The sequence below is a fragment of the Pteropus medius genome, unplaced genomic scaffold (genome assembly GCF_902729225.1).
Source record: "Pteropus medius unplaced genomic scaffold, Ma_sr-lr_union100, whole genome shotgun sequence".
NCBI classification, from domain to species: domain Eukaryota; kingdom Metazoa; phylum Chordata; class Mammalia; order Chiroptera; family Pteropodidae; genus Pteropus; species Pteropus medius.
Window position 1 is genome coordinate 26,907,434 of NW_024349519.1, and position 17,335 is coordinate 26,924,768.

General features: G+C 43.0%; 1 protein-coding gene and 1 long non-coding RNA gene across 5 annotated transcripts in view; one reads left to right on the forward strand and one right to left on the reverse strand.

The window, feature by feature from the left end:
* ACSL1 (acyl-CoA synthetase long chain family member 1) overlaps positions 1-14,826 on the reverse strand; it is a 64,874-nt gene extending 50,048 nt beyond the window's left edge. Inside the window, exon 1 of one of the 4 annotated variants that reach the window (XM_039882657.1) lies at positions 14,660-14,826. The gene's annotated coding sequence lies outside the window, so the exon portion shown is untranslated. Of the gene's footprint in view, positions 1-14,016; positions 14,222-14,659 lie in introns of those variants that run through there. The other 3 variants (XM_039882661.1, XM_039882658.1, XM_039882659.1) reach the window with 3 other exon arrangements.
* A 129-nt stretch (positions 14,827-14,955) lies between these two features.
* LOC120618442 (uncharacterized) lies at positions 14,956-15,735 on the forward strand. The gene is made up of 2 exons (XR_005657257.1): positions 14,956-15,086; positions 15,323-15,735. It is a non-coding gene; the product is annotated as an uncharacterized LOC120618442 (long non-coding RNA).
* Positions 15,736-17,335: the final 1,600 nt, after the last annotated feature.

The following is a 17,335-nucleotide window of genomic DNA, read 5'->3' on the forward strand; positions in this document are numbered from 1 at the left end:
TGAACCATCCCTGTGCCTCTGGGATGAAGCCCACTTGATCATGGTGTATAATCTTTTTATATGTTGCTATATTCAGTTCACTAGTATGTTATTTAGGATTTCTGCATCTGTGTTCATGAGAGATATTGGTCTGTAGTTTTCTTTTTGTGTGTTATCTCTACCAGGTTTTGGTATCAGAGTAACACTGGCCTCATAAAATGTGTTGGGAAGTATTGCCTCCTCTTCGATTTTTTGGAAGAGTTTGAGGAAAACAGGTATTAAATCTTCTTTGAATGTTTGGTAGAATTCACTGGTGAAGCCATCTGGTCCTGGACTTTTACTTTTTGGTAGGTTTTGGATGATTCTTTCAATTTCCATACTGCTGATGGATCTATTTAGATTTTCCAGTACTTCTTGATTCAGTCTAGGAAGATCGTATTTTTCTAAGTACTGGTCCATTTCTTCTAGGTTATTAAATTTGGTGTTATATACTTCTTCATAGTATTCTTGTATGATCCTTTGTATTTCTGCGATGTTAGTCATAATTTCCCCCTTTCATCTTTGATTTTGTTTGTGTCCTTTCTCTTTTTTCTTTAGTGAGTCTAGCCAGGGGTTTGTCAGTTTTATAAACCTTCTCAAAGAACCAGCTCTTCGTTGCATTTACTTTTTCTATCATTTTGTTTTCAAGTTCATTTATTTCTGCTCTAATTTTGATTATTTATTGCATTCTGTTGAGTTTAGGTTTCATTTGTTCTTCCTTTTCTAGTTTTTTAAGATGAAGCGTTAGGTTATTTGGGCTCGTTCTTGTTTTTGGAGATAGGCCTGTATTGACATGAACTTTCCTCTTATGACCGCTTTTGCCACGTCCCAAAAGCTTTGATATGTTGTACTATCATTATCATTTGTTTCTATGAATCTTTTGATCTTTTTATTTCTTCTCTTGACCCAGTTATTCTTCAGTAGCATGTTGTTTAATCTCCATGTATTTGTGGTTCTTCCTGATTTCTTTCTGCAGTTGATCTCTAGTTTCAAAGCATTATGATCAGAGAATATGGTTAGTATGATTTCGACCTTCTTATATTTGTTGAGGCCATCTCTGTGTCCCAGTATGTGGTCAATTCTTGAGAATGTTCCATGTGCACTAGAGAAGAATGTATAAGCAGCTGTTTTAAGATGGAAGGCTCTATAAATGTCAAATATGTCCAGTTGGTCTAATGTGTCAATAAGGATGTTATTTCCTTATTGATTTGCTTTTGGATGATCTGTTCATATCTGACAATGAGGTATTTAGGTCCCCCTACTATGACAGTATTTGGGTTCCCTACTATGACAGTATGTTTTTCCTTTTAGTTCTGTTACTAATTGCTTTACATATTTCAGGGCTCCCTGATTGGAAGCATAGATATTAATAAGTGTTATGTCTTCTTGGTGTATGATTCCCTTTATCATTATGAAGTGTCCCTCAGTATCTTTCTTTACCTTTTTTATTTTGAAGTCTATTTCATCTGATATTAGTACTGCTACTCCCGCTTTTCTCCGAATGCCATTTGCTTGAAATATCATTTTCCACACTTTCGCTTTGAGTCTATATTTGTCTTTGGAACTGAGATGTGTCTCCTGAAGGCAGCATATGATTGGGTTTTGTTTTTCGATCTATTCTGCAACTCCATTGCCTTTTTATTAGTGAGTTCAATCCATTTACATTTAGGGTGATTACTGAAATATGAGGTCTTCTTATAGCCATTTTATCTTTTGCTTATCATTGCTTCCTTGTCCTTGTGTTTCTGTTTATTTTGGTTGGTTTTTGTGGGGTTTTCCTCTGGTCCTTCTTGTTTTATGTTATATACAACGGTTCTTAATCTTTGGCGTGTGGTTACCATTATGAATATGTAAAGGATAGTTATATATATACAGTCGTCCATTTGCTTCTGCATGCGCCTTATCTCTATTCCCTTTGCAAATTTGGATCTTTGAATCCTCCCCCTTTCAGTCCTTGTTACCTCAATATGTTCCTATGTATGCTGAACGTTCATTACTTTTTTGTTATAATAATTCTCTTATTATTATTTAAGCTTATAATGCCCTGTTCTTAGTAAGGGTTGCACTCCTCTGCTTCTATTTGCCCGATAGTCACTTTACTCCTAATTATGCATTTTTTTTTTTTGTCATTTTATTTTAGGTGAACTGACTCTTTTCAGTATTTCCTGTAGTGCAGGCCTCATAGTGGAGAATTCCCCGAATTTTTGTATGTCTGAAAAAGTCTTAATTTCGCCTTCATATCTAAAGGAGGGCTTAGCTGGATACATTATTCTAGGCTGGTAGTTCTTTTTTCATTTAGTAGTTTAAATATTTGATTCTACTCCTTTCTGGCCTGTAAGGTTTGCACTGAGAAGTCCGAAGATAATCTAATGGGTTTACCTTTATAAATTATCGTTTTTTTCTCCCTGGCTGCCTTGAGAATTCTGTCTTTATCACTGATTTTTGAAAATTTTAATACAATGTGTCTTGGTGAAGGCCTTTTGGGGTTGAGATAATTGGGTGTTCTGTTGACTTCTTGAATTCCAAGCTCCAGCTCATTCCTTAGATTTGGGAAATTCTCATCAACTATTTGTCTGAAAATGCTTTGTAATCCCTGCTCCTTTTCCTCCCCTTCAAGAATGCCCATTATTCTTAGGTTTCCTCTCCTGATGGTATCAGCTAGTTCTTGAATTTCTCCTTCATTATTTTTCATTCTTCGGTTTCTCTCTTCTTCCTTCTGATTTATTTCTAGATTTCTGTCTTCGCTATCACTGATCCTTTCCTCCATTTGGTCGACTCTATTTCCCAAGCTTTCTATTTCATTTTTCAACTCTTGCAGTGTGTTCTTCATCTCCAGAAGTTCTATTTGGTTCTTTTTGAGGGTTTCAATCTCCTTGCTCTGCTCATCTAGTTGGGTTTTTTTTAATTCCTGAAATTGTTGATTTGAGTTGTTTTGGATCTCACTGAGTTTTTTCAGAAGTATCATCCTGAATTCTCTGTCATTTAAGTCACATGTTTCTATGTCTGTAAGCTTATTTTCCGGAGATTTTTCTCTTTCTGAGATGCCTTGTCATCTTGGTTGTTCATGGAGTTTAATGGACTACTTCTCCGCCTGGGCATTAATGGAAGTGTATTCTGCTGTTTTTCCAGGAAGACTTATTATATGAAGGTCTCTCTTTAGCCTGTTCCAAAGAAGGCGCTTTTCTTTTGGTTTCCAGTAGGTGGCGTCTAAGCCTCTTAGATCCATGCTCTATATAAAGTCTTAATAACGCTTTTTTATTTTCTTGTAGATATTTCATCATGCTCGCTACCCTCAGTTTCAGTCCCTGTCAGTGTCAGCGACAGTCTCGGCAGCTTTGCTCAGATTCTCCTTGGGTTCCGCGGTGATCAGTCTCAGAGGGTATGGGAGGAGGGGCCCTTTGGGTTGCGGGATGGGAGCTGTGGCTCAGCCTCGGTTGCGCAACTGTGGCTAGCAAAAATCAGCTGTTGTTCCTTGCAGTCCCGCCCTGCTTCTCTGCTTTCTGCCCTGATGACTGGGCCCTGCAGCCAGACGGCCACGGGAGCTCACAGCTTTTCCAGGCAGGAATGTTCAGGGAACTCGCTGCAGGAACTCGCCGCTCTGTCTCCCCTCCGCCTCCTCCTGAGGAGCTCTGGTGGCTGCGAGAGGCAGCTTCCTTATTACTCCCAGTCCACTGTCCGACACCCAGAGTTCTGACCTGTGATAGCTCTTATGTGCAGATCCCCAAAGCCAGAAGTGCCCAGTCCTTCCTCCGAATTCCAGGAATACTTTAGCCCTCATGTGGCCCTCAGCGCCGCCTAGTTCATACTCATGGTGAGCGTATGCTTCTCTTATGTGGATGTCTCTCTCTTTTCCAGGCCAGGGCCCGTTCCTATCTGTCTTCATATGCCCTTGGTGCTTAACGTTGGGCTTTGCCCAGAACAGGTGCTTCATAAACACTTACTGAGTCATGGATGACCCTCTGTGATTATGACCTATTCTCTACTATAAGCCGCAGGAGGATATATTTATAGAACAGGGATTCTACAAAGAGAAAGGGGTATTCAAAGCATTTCCCAACTTCAGTGTTTTCCTCTATACCCCACAGAGCTGCTCTGGGTCGGTGTTGGAAGGGACTAAGAAGCATTTCCCAGGTGACACAGAGGAAAAAAGGTTGCAAGCTACTGATTTAAAGGCTACATAAAAAATATTCTCCTGCCCCTCTTCCCATGATGTTTTATGTCTCTCAGACTGTTTCATTTAAGTATAATGCCACCCAAGGTCATCTAAGGCCAAGGGTCCTCTCTTCTCCTTAGAAGACATTTAGACATACATTTAGACCTATGACTGTGGATTAGTTTAAAAGCCAAGCTTGCCCACAGGGAAAGGAAAAAAGGAACAAGTATCTTTCTAAAGTAGAACTGCAAATGCCAGAAGAAGGGCTCAAGTCCAGAGCCTGACACCAGAGCCTGACACCAGAGCCAGCCATCAACTTCTACAAGTGAGTTTTCCACAGCAGAAAAGAGAACCAACCATCCAAACCAGAGAAACAGCCCAGGAGCACAGGGCAGGACTGTATGTAGCAAGAAGCCTCAGACATGCTGAGAGCTGGTGGGTAGTCATCTGAGATGTCAGGAATGCTGGAAACAGGTCCTGCCCAACATTCTCCAGAGCAAACAAAATCCAACCATATAGCTCTCTTCCCTTCTCTCTTCAACACAGATAGAAGACCTGTCATGTACACCCAGTTGGGAAGCTGATAATTATAGTGAGGACATGCCTAATGAAGATAACCAGGTCATGTAAAAGCCTCTGTGTGGGATGGCAAGGTTAAATTTCACTGGTACGGATTTAAGAGGAAAAGTTTCCATTCAAAAAAATTCCTAAGATAAGCAAGATTTTTCCATTGGTTCTTAAACACAGATTTAATACCGTTAAGCAATTTCTGTATATAGGTCATGCTAAGAGCTACATAAGGGAGCAGGTTTGGACAAAAGAGACAGCCTCAGTCAGTCAACTCTGCATCAGCTGTTTGTTAGGCTGACCCAGCCCTTTGGCAAGAAGCAAGACAGAAGACGTTTCTGTAGGTTAAGCTGCCCCGTAATCACCTGGATCTACTAAAGTATGTTATTTAAGTTGACATGCAGCACAATAAGAGTCCTAATTACATCTGTAGGACTGTACATTAAAGAACATGACACCAAGGTCTGGGTGTTGAGCAACATGAGTAAAACTTGTTATGATACCAGCTAGAAAAGAAAAGAAAATTCCTGTTGCCACCAAAATAATACAGAAGAACAGACTGCTCACCTTCCCAGACTGCAAGGAACCACAAAGTCAACCCTGAAGCAAGAGGATCTACTGAGAGAACCTTACAGGAAAAGAGACAAATGTCTTTTCACAAAGACCTAGCTAAGCGGGACTCTTTTCCCTTGACGGCCTCAAGATGGGGAGTAAAGGTCCATTTGTTTTAGAGACTGCACACAGAGAAGTTACCTAAGTCCTGGGGTACTCTCAGATGCTTTGTCCAAAGTTAGTAACTTCCAGTAGAGAATACAGGAGACAAAGCAGAAGGATGGAAGGAATACTAGATGCATATGCAAAAAGCTCACAGTCTAGGTACTGACTGTGCCCCCAATGAGCTACAAAATCTTGAGCCAAAATCTCCACTGCTGCCTGTGTGGTACTCAGGGGGATAAAGAAAGGAGTGGGAACTGGGGAAAGCTACGTCCCCTCCCCTCATCACACATGGAGCATCTCCAAGATGATGCTAGAGAAGGCAAAAGATGGCCACACAATCCTGGCATCCAGGACTAAGTAAGAAGTTCTCCCCCATACCCAGAACCTCCAGATGACAGCAGGAATATAAAGAAAACATATAAAGTAAGTTGATAGTTAAAAATCATCAATTGTATGTGGTGGGCACATAATATTTGTTTTATGATTTAATTATTCTTCGTATTTTGTTGTGTTTTTTTAAATTTCTCAAGATAAAAAAGATATAACTAAGTCAGTTCTTTTCCTCTGGTATTTATGTATTTCCCACCCGCTCTAGAAAGGGCTTAGTAAGGTGGCAGCCTCTCCTGGGGGCAGAATGGCAGATGAGGAATCAGCCTCCCCAAGAAAGCACCTATCTGAGCTCTCCCCATCTGCCCTGTTTGGGGCCCAGCACAGCCACTGACCAGCTCTGTGGGCAACTTCTATTTAAGGGTCCCACTGCAAAGAAACAAAAATCCTCTGAAAACTGCGGGGGGTGGTGGGGCGAAAAACAACTCTTCCTGGTCTCTTGCAAGCAGGCAATCAGTATGTGGAAATAGCACTTGCAGTGTTTTCTCTGCCTTTAATGACTTTAGGATATCAATGAGGACAAAGACACCTGTAAGAGCTGAACAAACTGTACAGACATTGTGGGAGCTGTGAAAAAGGTAAGTGGAGGGCCTGGAGGACCACGCATCCAGAGGAGAGAGAAAGCTCTTTGTATAGGCTGCATCGTGGAGGGAGGGCTGTCCAGACAGCCCGTGGACAAAGGCCACATGGGAATAGGCAGGGACAGGTGGGATTCAGGGAGCAAGGAGGAAGCCACAGGGTAGGCGGGTTAGGAACAACAGTGTCCTAAACCAGAGGCCATGGACACCCTGCTTCTCCCCCAGGAGAGTATCCCATCAACAGGCTAAGAAGCAGCTGCAGGAGGCTGGACCCACAGAGCCATGTGTAGTTTATGGAGCCCCTGGGTCCCTGCCAGGGTGAGGTCTGGTGCGGGAGACAGAGAAAAGACCCAATCCTTAAGACTTGCAGAGGTCGCCAAGAGCAAATATCAGTGACCTGGGTAAAATGGCTGAAGGGACACAAGATCGGGTAGAATTACTTACACCTCTTAAAATAGATCAAGGTTCAAGAGGGCCTGATAAACTAGAAAAATGGCTTAGCAGAACAGGGTAACTGGCAGGGTACAAAGACAGATCCGTACCCAGGGAGAGGATGCTAGCTACTCACAGTTTGGGAGAAATCCACTTTAGAGTGTTTACAGATTTCAGCAGGGAACTGCTGTGACCCCAAAAAGTAGAGACAAATGGAACCTATATAACATTCTTAGGCTGTGCAGTTTCTCAAGACCTAACAGAACCTTTAAAGAGCATGAGACCCAGCTCTGACCTCTAAATTTTGTCAGTTCCACCTAAGACCTTGGTGTTGTTGGAAGAAGAAACACAAGAAATAGAGGAAAGGTTAACCAGGATTTAGCTCATTGTATGAGGCAGATTAAGGGAGGTATTTGATGACAACCACAGGACAGGAGCTAGAATTACACTGAGAGTTCAGGTAAATGTAAGAGGCGGTGACTACAGGGAAGCTAGAAACAAAACAAATGTAATGAGCGGCAGAAAATTATAGAATAATGAGCCAGTGTTTAAAAGAGGGAAAAAAAGAAAAAGAAATTGTCTTGTCTGGCCGTTACTTACTTGGGTGACACTAGTTTTGGGTCTCTATTTTTCTTTATGTGTTGTTAAAAATTTTTATTATGAAAATTTTCAAATCTATTCAAAAGTAGACAGAATAGTATAATAAGTCACCATGTACCCCAAACCTCAGCTTCAGCATCAATAATAATTAACATCTTGCTAATATTGTTTCATTTTATACTCATTTTTTAAAAACAATTTAAAGCAAATCCTAAACATCCTATCATTCAGGTGACACTTCTGAGGCCCATTCAGCTCTATGATCCTACAGCTTTGAGAATTTATTTGCACAGAGTAAAACTGACTGGTACACATACTGTGTCCTGCCAACTAGCTATAGGTTTAAACGAAGAAAGCCAACTTAAATGTTGACTTAAAGTGGCCAACCCAGTATAATACTTAATTGTCATGCAAGAAAAAGATCCATATAATCAAACTGTAAATATCTGAGTGCCCACTCTATTTAAGCACTGCTCTAGCCTCAGGGGACACAGTAGTGGATACTACAGGGGAAAAGAACCAAGTCCTGTCCTACCTACTGAGGTTTCTACATTGTCACATTTGGGTCCAAAAGCAAAAGATACTCTGGATTTAACCCGACTCTCCTGAAGTCAGAAACCAGTTTGACATGAATCATAGTCTAGTTTCTCATAAAACAGTTTCTATTCCCTTAATTGACAAACTGAGGTTTCTTGTCACACTGCTGGTAGAGATTCCCTAAACTTTTGGCAATACATCAAAAATAATAAATGCATCCTTAATAAGTGCATTTATATATAAACTATGTACATATATTTTCTGAACATTATAAAACACACATATGTGAATTTTAGAAGAAAGCTAAAAAACAAAGATTAACAAATATATCCACCCTGCACCCTAACAGTCTATCCCCACCCGCCATGGGGCATGCACACCCCATTCTGGAGACTCCCCCTCAACCTCCTGAGCTGTACCTGCAACCTCTGTGGTCACCTGCCCAGCTAAAGTCTCCAGCAGTTCCCAAGTATGAGCAGTAATAAATAAAACTGCTAACTGGAGCACCCCGAAAAGCTTGCCATACCTAGGAGGCAGAGTAACGGTACCTTCCAAAGCCTACAAAGACACTTTCCTTCTGGGAGGGAGAAAAAGATATTCAATATCACCCCATGATGAAGAGAAGTGTGCTAGAGAGGGTAGGGCATTGCCAGTGACTATCACCTAGCCAAGTGTGAGAAGCCAAGTGGCCTGGGTCAGCTGTTCTGGAGGAAGGAGAATCAAGGCCCTGGCTAAGGGGCTGGCCTCATCTGAGGAAGTCTGTCCTAGGGACCCCACGCTCCAGCCCCTGCCTCCAGAGTCAAGGATCTTCAGCTTGCCTGAACTCTAGAGAGGTCCTGGCATCAGTGGCGTTTATCTGACTCAGGTCAGGAGAGAAAACAGAGACTGGCACTGTCTTCAGAGTCTAGCTCGGCCACACCTTTCTGGATCTTGGTTCCATGTTTGTGAGGTGGCTAGTGAGTCTGCTCACCAGGCGATGACCCTGCCAGCTCACCCGGGATACCTCAGAAGCTTGCCTGAGGCACAATGTGGGTAACTGTCCTATAGAAGGAGCAAACAGCTGTTTGACCATTTCACTTGTTGCACAGAAAACAAAGTATGATTTTAGGTAGGATTATTAGGTAAAGGAGGACTATAGTACAATTATGTAAGATGTATCAAAAATTTGACCCTCTTCTCCTTCCCTCCCACATCCCGCAAAGCCCACAGGACCTACTGCTCAAACATAACTGAAAGAGACACCTCAGAAGAACTCCAAAACACAAAGCGTTAGCCCAATGAAAGCACAGGCTTTGATCCAGAAAGCTAAGCTTTGCGCAGCATAATTTACAAACCTGGAACATTTAAATGTATATTTTTGTCAGTGACCCTTCTATGGGACATTGACCAACTGTTTGTCTCCTAGTCTCAATCAACCATCAGATAATATTAAGTGCTCCCTAGCATTAAGGCTCTATGTTAAATGCTGCTGAAAACACAGAAAACCATGACTAGGTCCCCTCCTAGACATGACTAGGACTAACACAGAGCTTAGCGTATGGCTGGGGTGTCTAATTGGGGTAAGACATGCGCACATGAAAAGGCAAATGAAGGATGGAGTGAGGGGTGCCATTCAAAATACTGAATAACCAGTATAGCCAGGCACCAACCAAAGGGAAAAGAAGCAAGCTGATGCTCCAGAACGGGGTTCAGCAGATCCTCTGCTAGCCAGGCATTAACTCCCCTGTTTCTGAATTAGGGCTGAGGCCTATTTTCTAACCTGTATGGGAGTATCTCAACATGTTAACCACCAGTGTGGTTGCTGGTGCATCCCAGCTGAATGTCAGCCTCGGGATCCAGTGAGTGATTTGGAGTCTGAGGACAGTGAGTAGCTCCAGGAAAGTACCTCTGAGGAGCTGGGTCATGAAGGATGAGGCAGGGATGTGTCCTGGCTGGAGGAGAACACAGGTGCTGTATCCTGGGCTAAGGCATCCCATCTCTTGCTCTACAGTTACTGCATGCATCAGTCAAGTAAGTGAGTTAGGTTATTCCAGTGCTTGGGGAGCCTGGGGGCTGTTCTGACGTGCCTCAGAGGTTGAGGAAGTAACTGTATCTGTGTGATCTGGGATTCCCACCCCACTACCTTCTTCAACCATAGCAGCCCTGCTCATATTTATTTTATATATTGGGTTATGAGTTAAATTATACTGGGAAAAAGAAACCATAACCACTAGGCAATACCATTGTGCTTTCAAACCCTAGAAATTCACAATTCTATTCTCTTCTCTACTGAAAGTTTTCAACATAATCTAGAATATGTTAAGAAGGTATTTCTGGTATTTAAAAAAAAAACAAACAAACAAAAAAACAAGATACACAGCAGAAAGCAAACCTATGTGCCATGGTAAAGCCAATGTCCCAGTTAAGAGAGCAATACTCTGCCATCCTTGCTAAGCCTGGGTCCCTGTCCCCACTCCACATGCTCTCTTCTTTAGTTAATTATGCATCTGGACTGTTTTCCAGTCTTACAAGACCAACTTCCAGGGCAGGCAAAGCCTTTTACTCTTTAATTCTCTAGAAAGTGATAGCTGTGTAGCAGGCTATCTTATCACTCACTGAACCAAGCTGAATCAAAAATTTGTTGTGGTGGTCCAAGACAGCGTGTAAATGAGACAGGGGAAAATCAAGGAGCAAGGACAACGAAGAAGAACCAGCTCTGCCCTCAGTCTTACCACCAGTTGGACAACCTGGAAGAGCCGAACGACCAGGAGCTACAGCCCTGAAGCTAGACTGCATTGGTTCAAATCCTGGATTGGGTGACAATCTCTGCACCTGTTCTTTTATCTTTTGTAAAATATAGATACTCACAGGACCTACCTTACAGTATTGTTGGGGACATTCCCTGAGTTAACACATCTGAAGCACTGACAATAGTGCCTTATACTATTAGCTGTTACCATCGCCTATCGCCTCCTAAGCCTGCCCAAGTTCGGCCTGTGACCACCACATCAGTGAGCTGACACCACTTTGCTTTGCAGTTGACAGCTGAGCCTTGAGGGAGCAACTAATTCCTATAGCACCTTTCCTTTTCTGGTTAATAAAGAATGAACCAGATTCAGGGCATTTTGGCCTTATGTATTAGGAACATCTCTCCTTCGACAAATCTGAAGAGAGAGTGACAATTTCCAGAGCAGCCAAAACTGCGAATGGACAGATAACATATTCATCAGAAATCCCTCAAAGAATGAGGAAATAGTATAAAAAGCAATCCACATTTTCTATTTTGATGCCCTTCTTTCTACTTACCTTTCCGAATCGTGAAGTCCTTATTTGAACAGCTTTTGACTAGAACGTTAGAACCATTAAAACTATTCATTAAAATAATTTTCGAATAACTGGCAATTTCAACAGCTTTAAAGCAGAATATGCTCTAATTTCTATAAAACATATATTAAACATAAACAAAATGTTCACAATATAATTTAGGTGATTAAAATTACCAAAATTTTATCTCCAATTAAAAATATGTTTAAATTTCTTTAGAGAAACAAAAAGGAAATACACAAAAATGTTAATAGTATCACTCTCTTGAGTAATATTTTCTATTTTTTATAGTTTGCAAATTTTCTATAAGTACAGTCCTATAACATAAAAAGTATATGATATAAAATTACAATATAAAATTATATATTATATATAATTTTTCTGAGGTAAATGATTTTGATTTAGATATTAGAGAGCTTTCAAATTTTTATTTAAAACTTTGATGACCGGCAACTAATTCACAAAGAGACTTAGCCCATATACCTATACCAGCCACCAGTTTTGAAATCTTTTATTTTGGAGATAAGGCATTTGCCTCCAGCCAAATGTATTCTGAGGCAGGCAGCACAGGGGAGCAGAGTCCTCACCTCCACCTAAGTTTTTGACCCAAGAATGTGTCATCCCTCCAAGCCAGCCATGTTTCAAGGAAGGCTCCATCATATTTCATCCTGTCTTCTTAACTTTACAAAGGTTACAACTAACTGAATACAGTGCTGTCTCCAACACATGCAAGAACTTTTAAATGTCAGGTTCTAAAAAGAAAAATGACCATAACTCAGATTACATGATAGTTTTTGCTTGTCACTGTGGTATAGGCAATTGTTTCCAATTAGGTGTTCCCTTGGGCTTATACAAACGAGAATTTCTTATGAGTTGGCATTCAGCATTTTAGGTAAGGAACTGTAGATACAATGACAACTACAGAGTTGTGGCTAAAAGCACCGGTAAAATTGCCTCTACTTTCTAGTTCATAAAGTCCAGCTATGACTTCGGGGCCTGTATTTCTTTAAAAGCTCTCGGAAGTCCCTTTAAGTATGAGAATGTTGAAACTCACACTCAACTACGGGTAGCTTCAGATCAGCTCTGTTCACCGAGAGTCAGTCTCTAGGCCTGACTGTCAAAGTGACCTTTACGTGTCTGACCACGGGTTGGACTATAAGATTCAATAAAAACTCTGGCACCTTCACTTTATCTCCTGACTGACCTTGGCCTGTCAGAGAGTATGGCTTGAAGTGGCCTTAGGATACCAACAGTTTTGAGCTGCCTTAAAGGAAGTTCTTCTAACCCATGGCATCATCCAAATAATATTGTTCTTAAAACGTTATTAGTGGACTTTAATTTAACAGAATTTGGTTACAAGAGACAGTAAATGCAAAAGAATAATAGACATATGTTTTAAGTGGAAAACTTGCATAATAAATTCAGCAACTGAACTTAAAAATTATCTATTTCTCTAAGGTTATCATCAACATCTAGAAATTACTACTATTCTTTTAGTCTTGCACTTTCCAGAAAAATAAAACTGAAGGGAAAGAGGAAAAATTCCCAGTTATAATGGCAAGACAATCTGATCTTTCCCCCGCCCCTCCCCAAACACACAACCATCTTCCACAAGACAGCTACATCACAATGAAAGATGTAGCAAGACCTGGACCATCTTGCTACAGGCCGGTATACTTTCAGTTATTCCAAACTACATCCCAAAGCGGACACAGCTATGAAAATTCTATCTGTATGGTATAAATAGATATCTGTCCCTAACTGCATTTGTCACAACTATCTATCTCTTAAATGCCAAAAACTAAAAAGCCAAGAGATTGCTCTTTAGTCAGGCTGCCTGTAATAATAATAAAAATACTGCCAAAATATGCATAACAGAGACAGGAAGGAAATATATCAAAGTACTTATAATAGTGGGAGAAGGGTGATTTTTTAAGAAAAAAGTCTTCTCTATAGTACATGCAGAAAATAAAGGTCTATTGTATATGGTCTATAAGATGTCTATATTATTTTAAGGGCGGGAGGGAGGTGTGAGGTGTGCTTTCAAGGATTTTCTTTTTCTAGTCTAGAATTTTAGCTCCTGAAGGACTTTAGTGCAGTCTTTTCACAAATGAGTAGTCAAGTTTCAGGCTAGGAAAGGATTCTCCCAGTTGAATCAGGACAAGGAATAACAAGATGGACAAAAAGCAAGGGTTCATTTAAAAGTTCCATCTTCTCAAGACCACGCAACATAGACTGTTAACCTTAAACTTTAAGCCAGTCTAATCTGCCACCATCTGACAATGCAGAATCAACCAGAAGTTTTTGCCTGACTTTTTGTTTGTGTTAAGCAATAACTGTTTACATTAGGATAATCACAGGTGAAATCTGTGTCAAAAACTGATATATAACCAGCTTCTCTCATACTAAGCAGAAGTCGATAAATAAAAGTAAGGGTATTGACAGTGGGGGCACTTTGGATACTGCTGCACTCCCAAAAAGCTTAACTTAAAAGTCTTAACTGTAAAAGACAAGTGGAGTTTTATAATGGTCTTAATCAAGCGCCATAACCTTGAAAGTGGGTAGGGTGGGAGGGGGTTCGCAATTATAACGTACACAATTAGGCCAGAACACCTGTCTCTAGGTTCTAGTCCACGCAATCAAGCAAGTCATCTACCACTGCTCTCCCTCTACGCTGCTAGGTGATAGATATCATCTTTGCTTGTTAATTAAAAACATACACACACTCCTTAAATCTATGACTCCATCACGGCTCTGTGCAGCAGCTATGGGCACTCTGGAGACATCGCGAGGATTTCTACATATGGCAACCGGTTTGATGCTGCATTTGACCACGCAGGGGCCACCATCACGCCGAGGCAGGAAGACAATCCAGCTCTGATGCTTCCACGCGCGATCCGAGAGCACCTCAAAATCCCTGCCACGGGAACGGAAGGGATGCCTCTGGTGTAGAGACCACCATCACCGGCCTCGCAGGATCATCTCCTTGCAACTGAAGCTCTGCGGCTCCTCCCGGCCGAGCCAGCGCACAAACGAGGACCCTGACCCAAAGCGCGCGTCACCAGAACCCCGTTGCGCACCAGCCCCGCACCCACGGGACACAGCGGGCGGGCATCCCCGGCTCAGGCACAGGAAGCGGCGGCGGCTCAGCGGCCGGGAGGCCTCCGCTGCCGCGGGAAGGGCAGTCGTAGGGGCAAAGACCGGAAAAGCGGAACGTCCCAGCGAACCGAGGGGCGGTTCACGCGCCTCCGCTGCGGCCACCGCCTGCTGGGGCTCGAGCGGGCTGGGCATCCTCAGCCCGTGCCTCCGCCGAGACCACGGCGCCTCAGCGGGATCACGCGCGGCCCCATGTGGCAGGAGCACTCACCTCCTCGGCTGGCCCGGCCGCTACGCCACCGGCTGTCACCGCAGACCACTGTTTGCCGAGCGCCTGCTCCGGATGCTATTTAAAGGCGCCGCCGTCACCCCTGCGCACTGGCTGCGCCCAGCCTCCGCCGCGGCGGAGCCGGGTGGCTGCCAGTGCGCGTGCCGCGCCCGCCCCGCCCCAGACCGCGCCCCAGACCCCGCCCCCAGAGCGCGCCACGCTTCAGGCCCCGCCCCTCTTCAGGCCCCGCCCCGCCTCAGGCCCGGCCCCGCCCCAGCCGCGTGCCCACCTTCCCTTCTGAGCGCGCTCCTGTGAGGCTGGCAGCTGGCTGGCGGCCGGCGGGCGGATACCGGAAGGCAGCCGGGAGAACGCAACTAGAGACTCCTGAATTTCCGTGGGATTTTTGTAACGAATCTGAGGAAGGAAAAGGGTAAATTGTAGTGCTTCAGGTCGGGAACCCCACCAGTCCTGGGGTCTGCGGATCCTCGAAGGCCGGGAGACGCCTTTTTGCACCTTCCACTTTCAAAGGCATGCCCTACTGACTTCTTGGCCAGCAGGGTGTTCTGCATGGAGGGGCCCTGGCGGTTGGAGGGCTTTCCTTTCCTATTTTCTTTGGCACTGACGTGCGCTACCCCTTTTACCCCGATTTCACCACTGTCCCCACAGGGGTTTCATCACAGCTCCTGGTTGAGAAGACTGGTCTGGAATTCTGCAATGCCCTGACATGAAGTGACCCTGGACAAATCAGCCCGTGTATAGTTAGAGCAGAAAGCAGGCTGCACATTGCTAAAGGGCAGTTTTCACCGACCAAGTTCTTGGGGCCCTGGCTGTGCGATTTTCAGGAGTTCTGCAACCATGTGATGCCCACTGTGGGGCTATCAGAGACCAGTTCAATTTTGGGAGGGCTCATATCCCAAATGTTATTTTTCCTCTTGGTGCCTGAGGCCTGCCAGTATCCTTAACCTCTAATAATGGTGGTCCCAGTTCTTGTGCCCAGCAAGAAGGCTGTTATCTAGTACTGCTTTGAATTTCAGGCATGACAAGAATTACTGTTACAATAAATGCCTCTGATGATGATAGATACTGTTTATTGAAATCCTTCATGCACATTATGTTATTTACTCTTCATCATAATCCTATGAGGTGGGTGCTAATCATCACTCCCTTTTTACAGATGAGGAAACTAAGGCACAGACAAGTTGAATGCTTAATGAGGGCAAAATTACACTTGCAACTCAGGCAACCTGTCTCCAAAGTATGCACATAATAACCACAAAAATATATTTACACAATGGGCCTTCTGTATCTTTGGTTCAGCAGATTCAACCAACTATGGAGTGAAAAAAAATTCAGAAAAAATAGTTATGTTGTTGTTGATGTGCACTGTATAGTTAGGCCTAAGATGGATACATCTGTATTGAACATGTAGAGACCTTTCTTGTCATTATTCACTAAATAAAACAGCACAATAAATACATTTACATTGTATTAGGTATTATCAGTAATCTAGAGATGATTTAAAGTACACAGGAGGATGTACAGAAGTTATATACGAATACCACGTCATTTTATATAAGAGATTTGAGCATTGCAGATTTTGGTATCCTTGGGGGACCTGGAACCAATTCCCCACAGATACTGAGGGATGACTATGCTTACATTCCAGTGAACATATGCTCACTCAAGGCCTCAAGCTTAGTCAAGTTGACTCCACCAAATAATATCGAGGACTTTCCCTGGGCATCTGAACATGGCAGCAGTAATTGTTTCTTCCACAGTGTGCCAGCATCGTGGTACAGTGATGGTTAGGGCAGCCCACACTCCCATGGCCTTTGTAACCGCTCAGTTCTCCTAGATCCTCTTCTAGATCTATACTCTCTAAAAGAAGAAATGGACTCCACTTTCATTTTTATTAGTTTCCACTTGACTAATCCTTGGTTTCTCTGCTAAGGTCTTTCTCCCCGGCCATGATTGCATCATCTTAACCTCTCCTTCCTCTTCTCCAACTTGTTCTTCAGCTCCAGTGCCTCCTCAGGCACTTCCCAAGTTCTTTGGTATATTAGTTAGGACTGCCATTAAAAAGTACCACAAACTGGGTGGCTTAAACAACAGAAATGTATTATCTCACAGTTGCAGAGGCTGGAAGTTCAAAATCAAGGTGTGTGCAGACTTGATTCCTTTTGAAGACTGTGTGGGAAGAATCTGTTCCAGGCCTCTCTCTTTTGGTTTGGAGATGGCATCTTCTCTCAACGTCTCCTCAAGTGGTTTTTCCTCTACATGTGTCTGTGTCCAAATTTCTCCTTGTAAGGACACTGTCATGTTGGATTAAGGTTCACCCTAATGACCTCATTTTAACTTGATTATCTCTGTAAAGACTCTATCTCCAAATAACATCACGTTCCGAGGTACTGGGGGTCATGACTTCAACATAAATATTTGGAGGGGAGAGGGACACAATTCAACCCATAACGTGAGAGTTGTCACTGGCAGTCACCCCTTATCCCTCCCCACTCCAAGACATTTTTCTTCTAATCACATACCTTTCCCTGGCTTCTGTCAATGTAGGTGATTTATAGCTCTAGAGTGGGAAAAGTACACAACTAGGGGTTACTATCTGCTCTGACAGAAGCTGCTGTGTGACACTGGGAAGCAACTTCATCCCCTAGAAGCTCAGGTTTC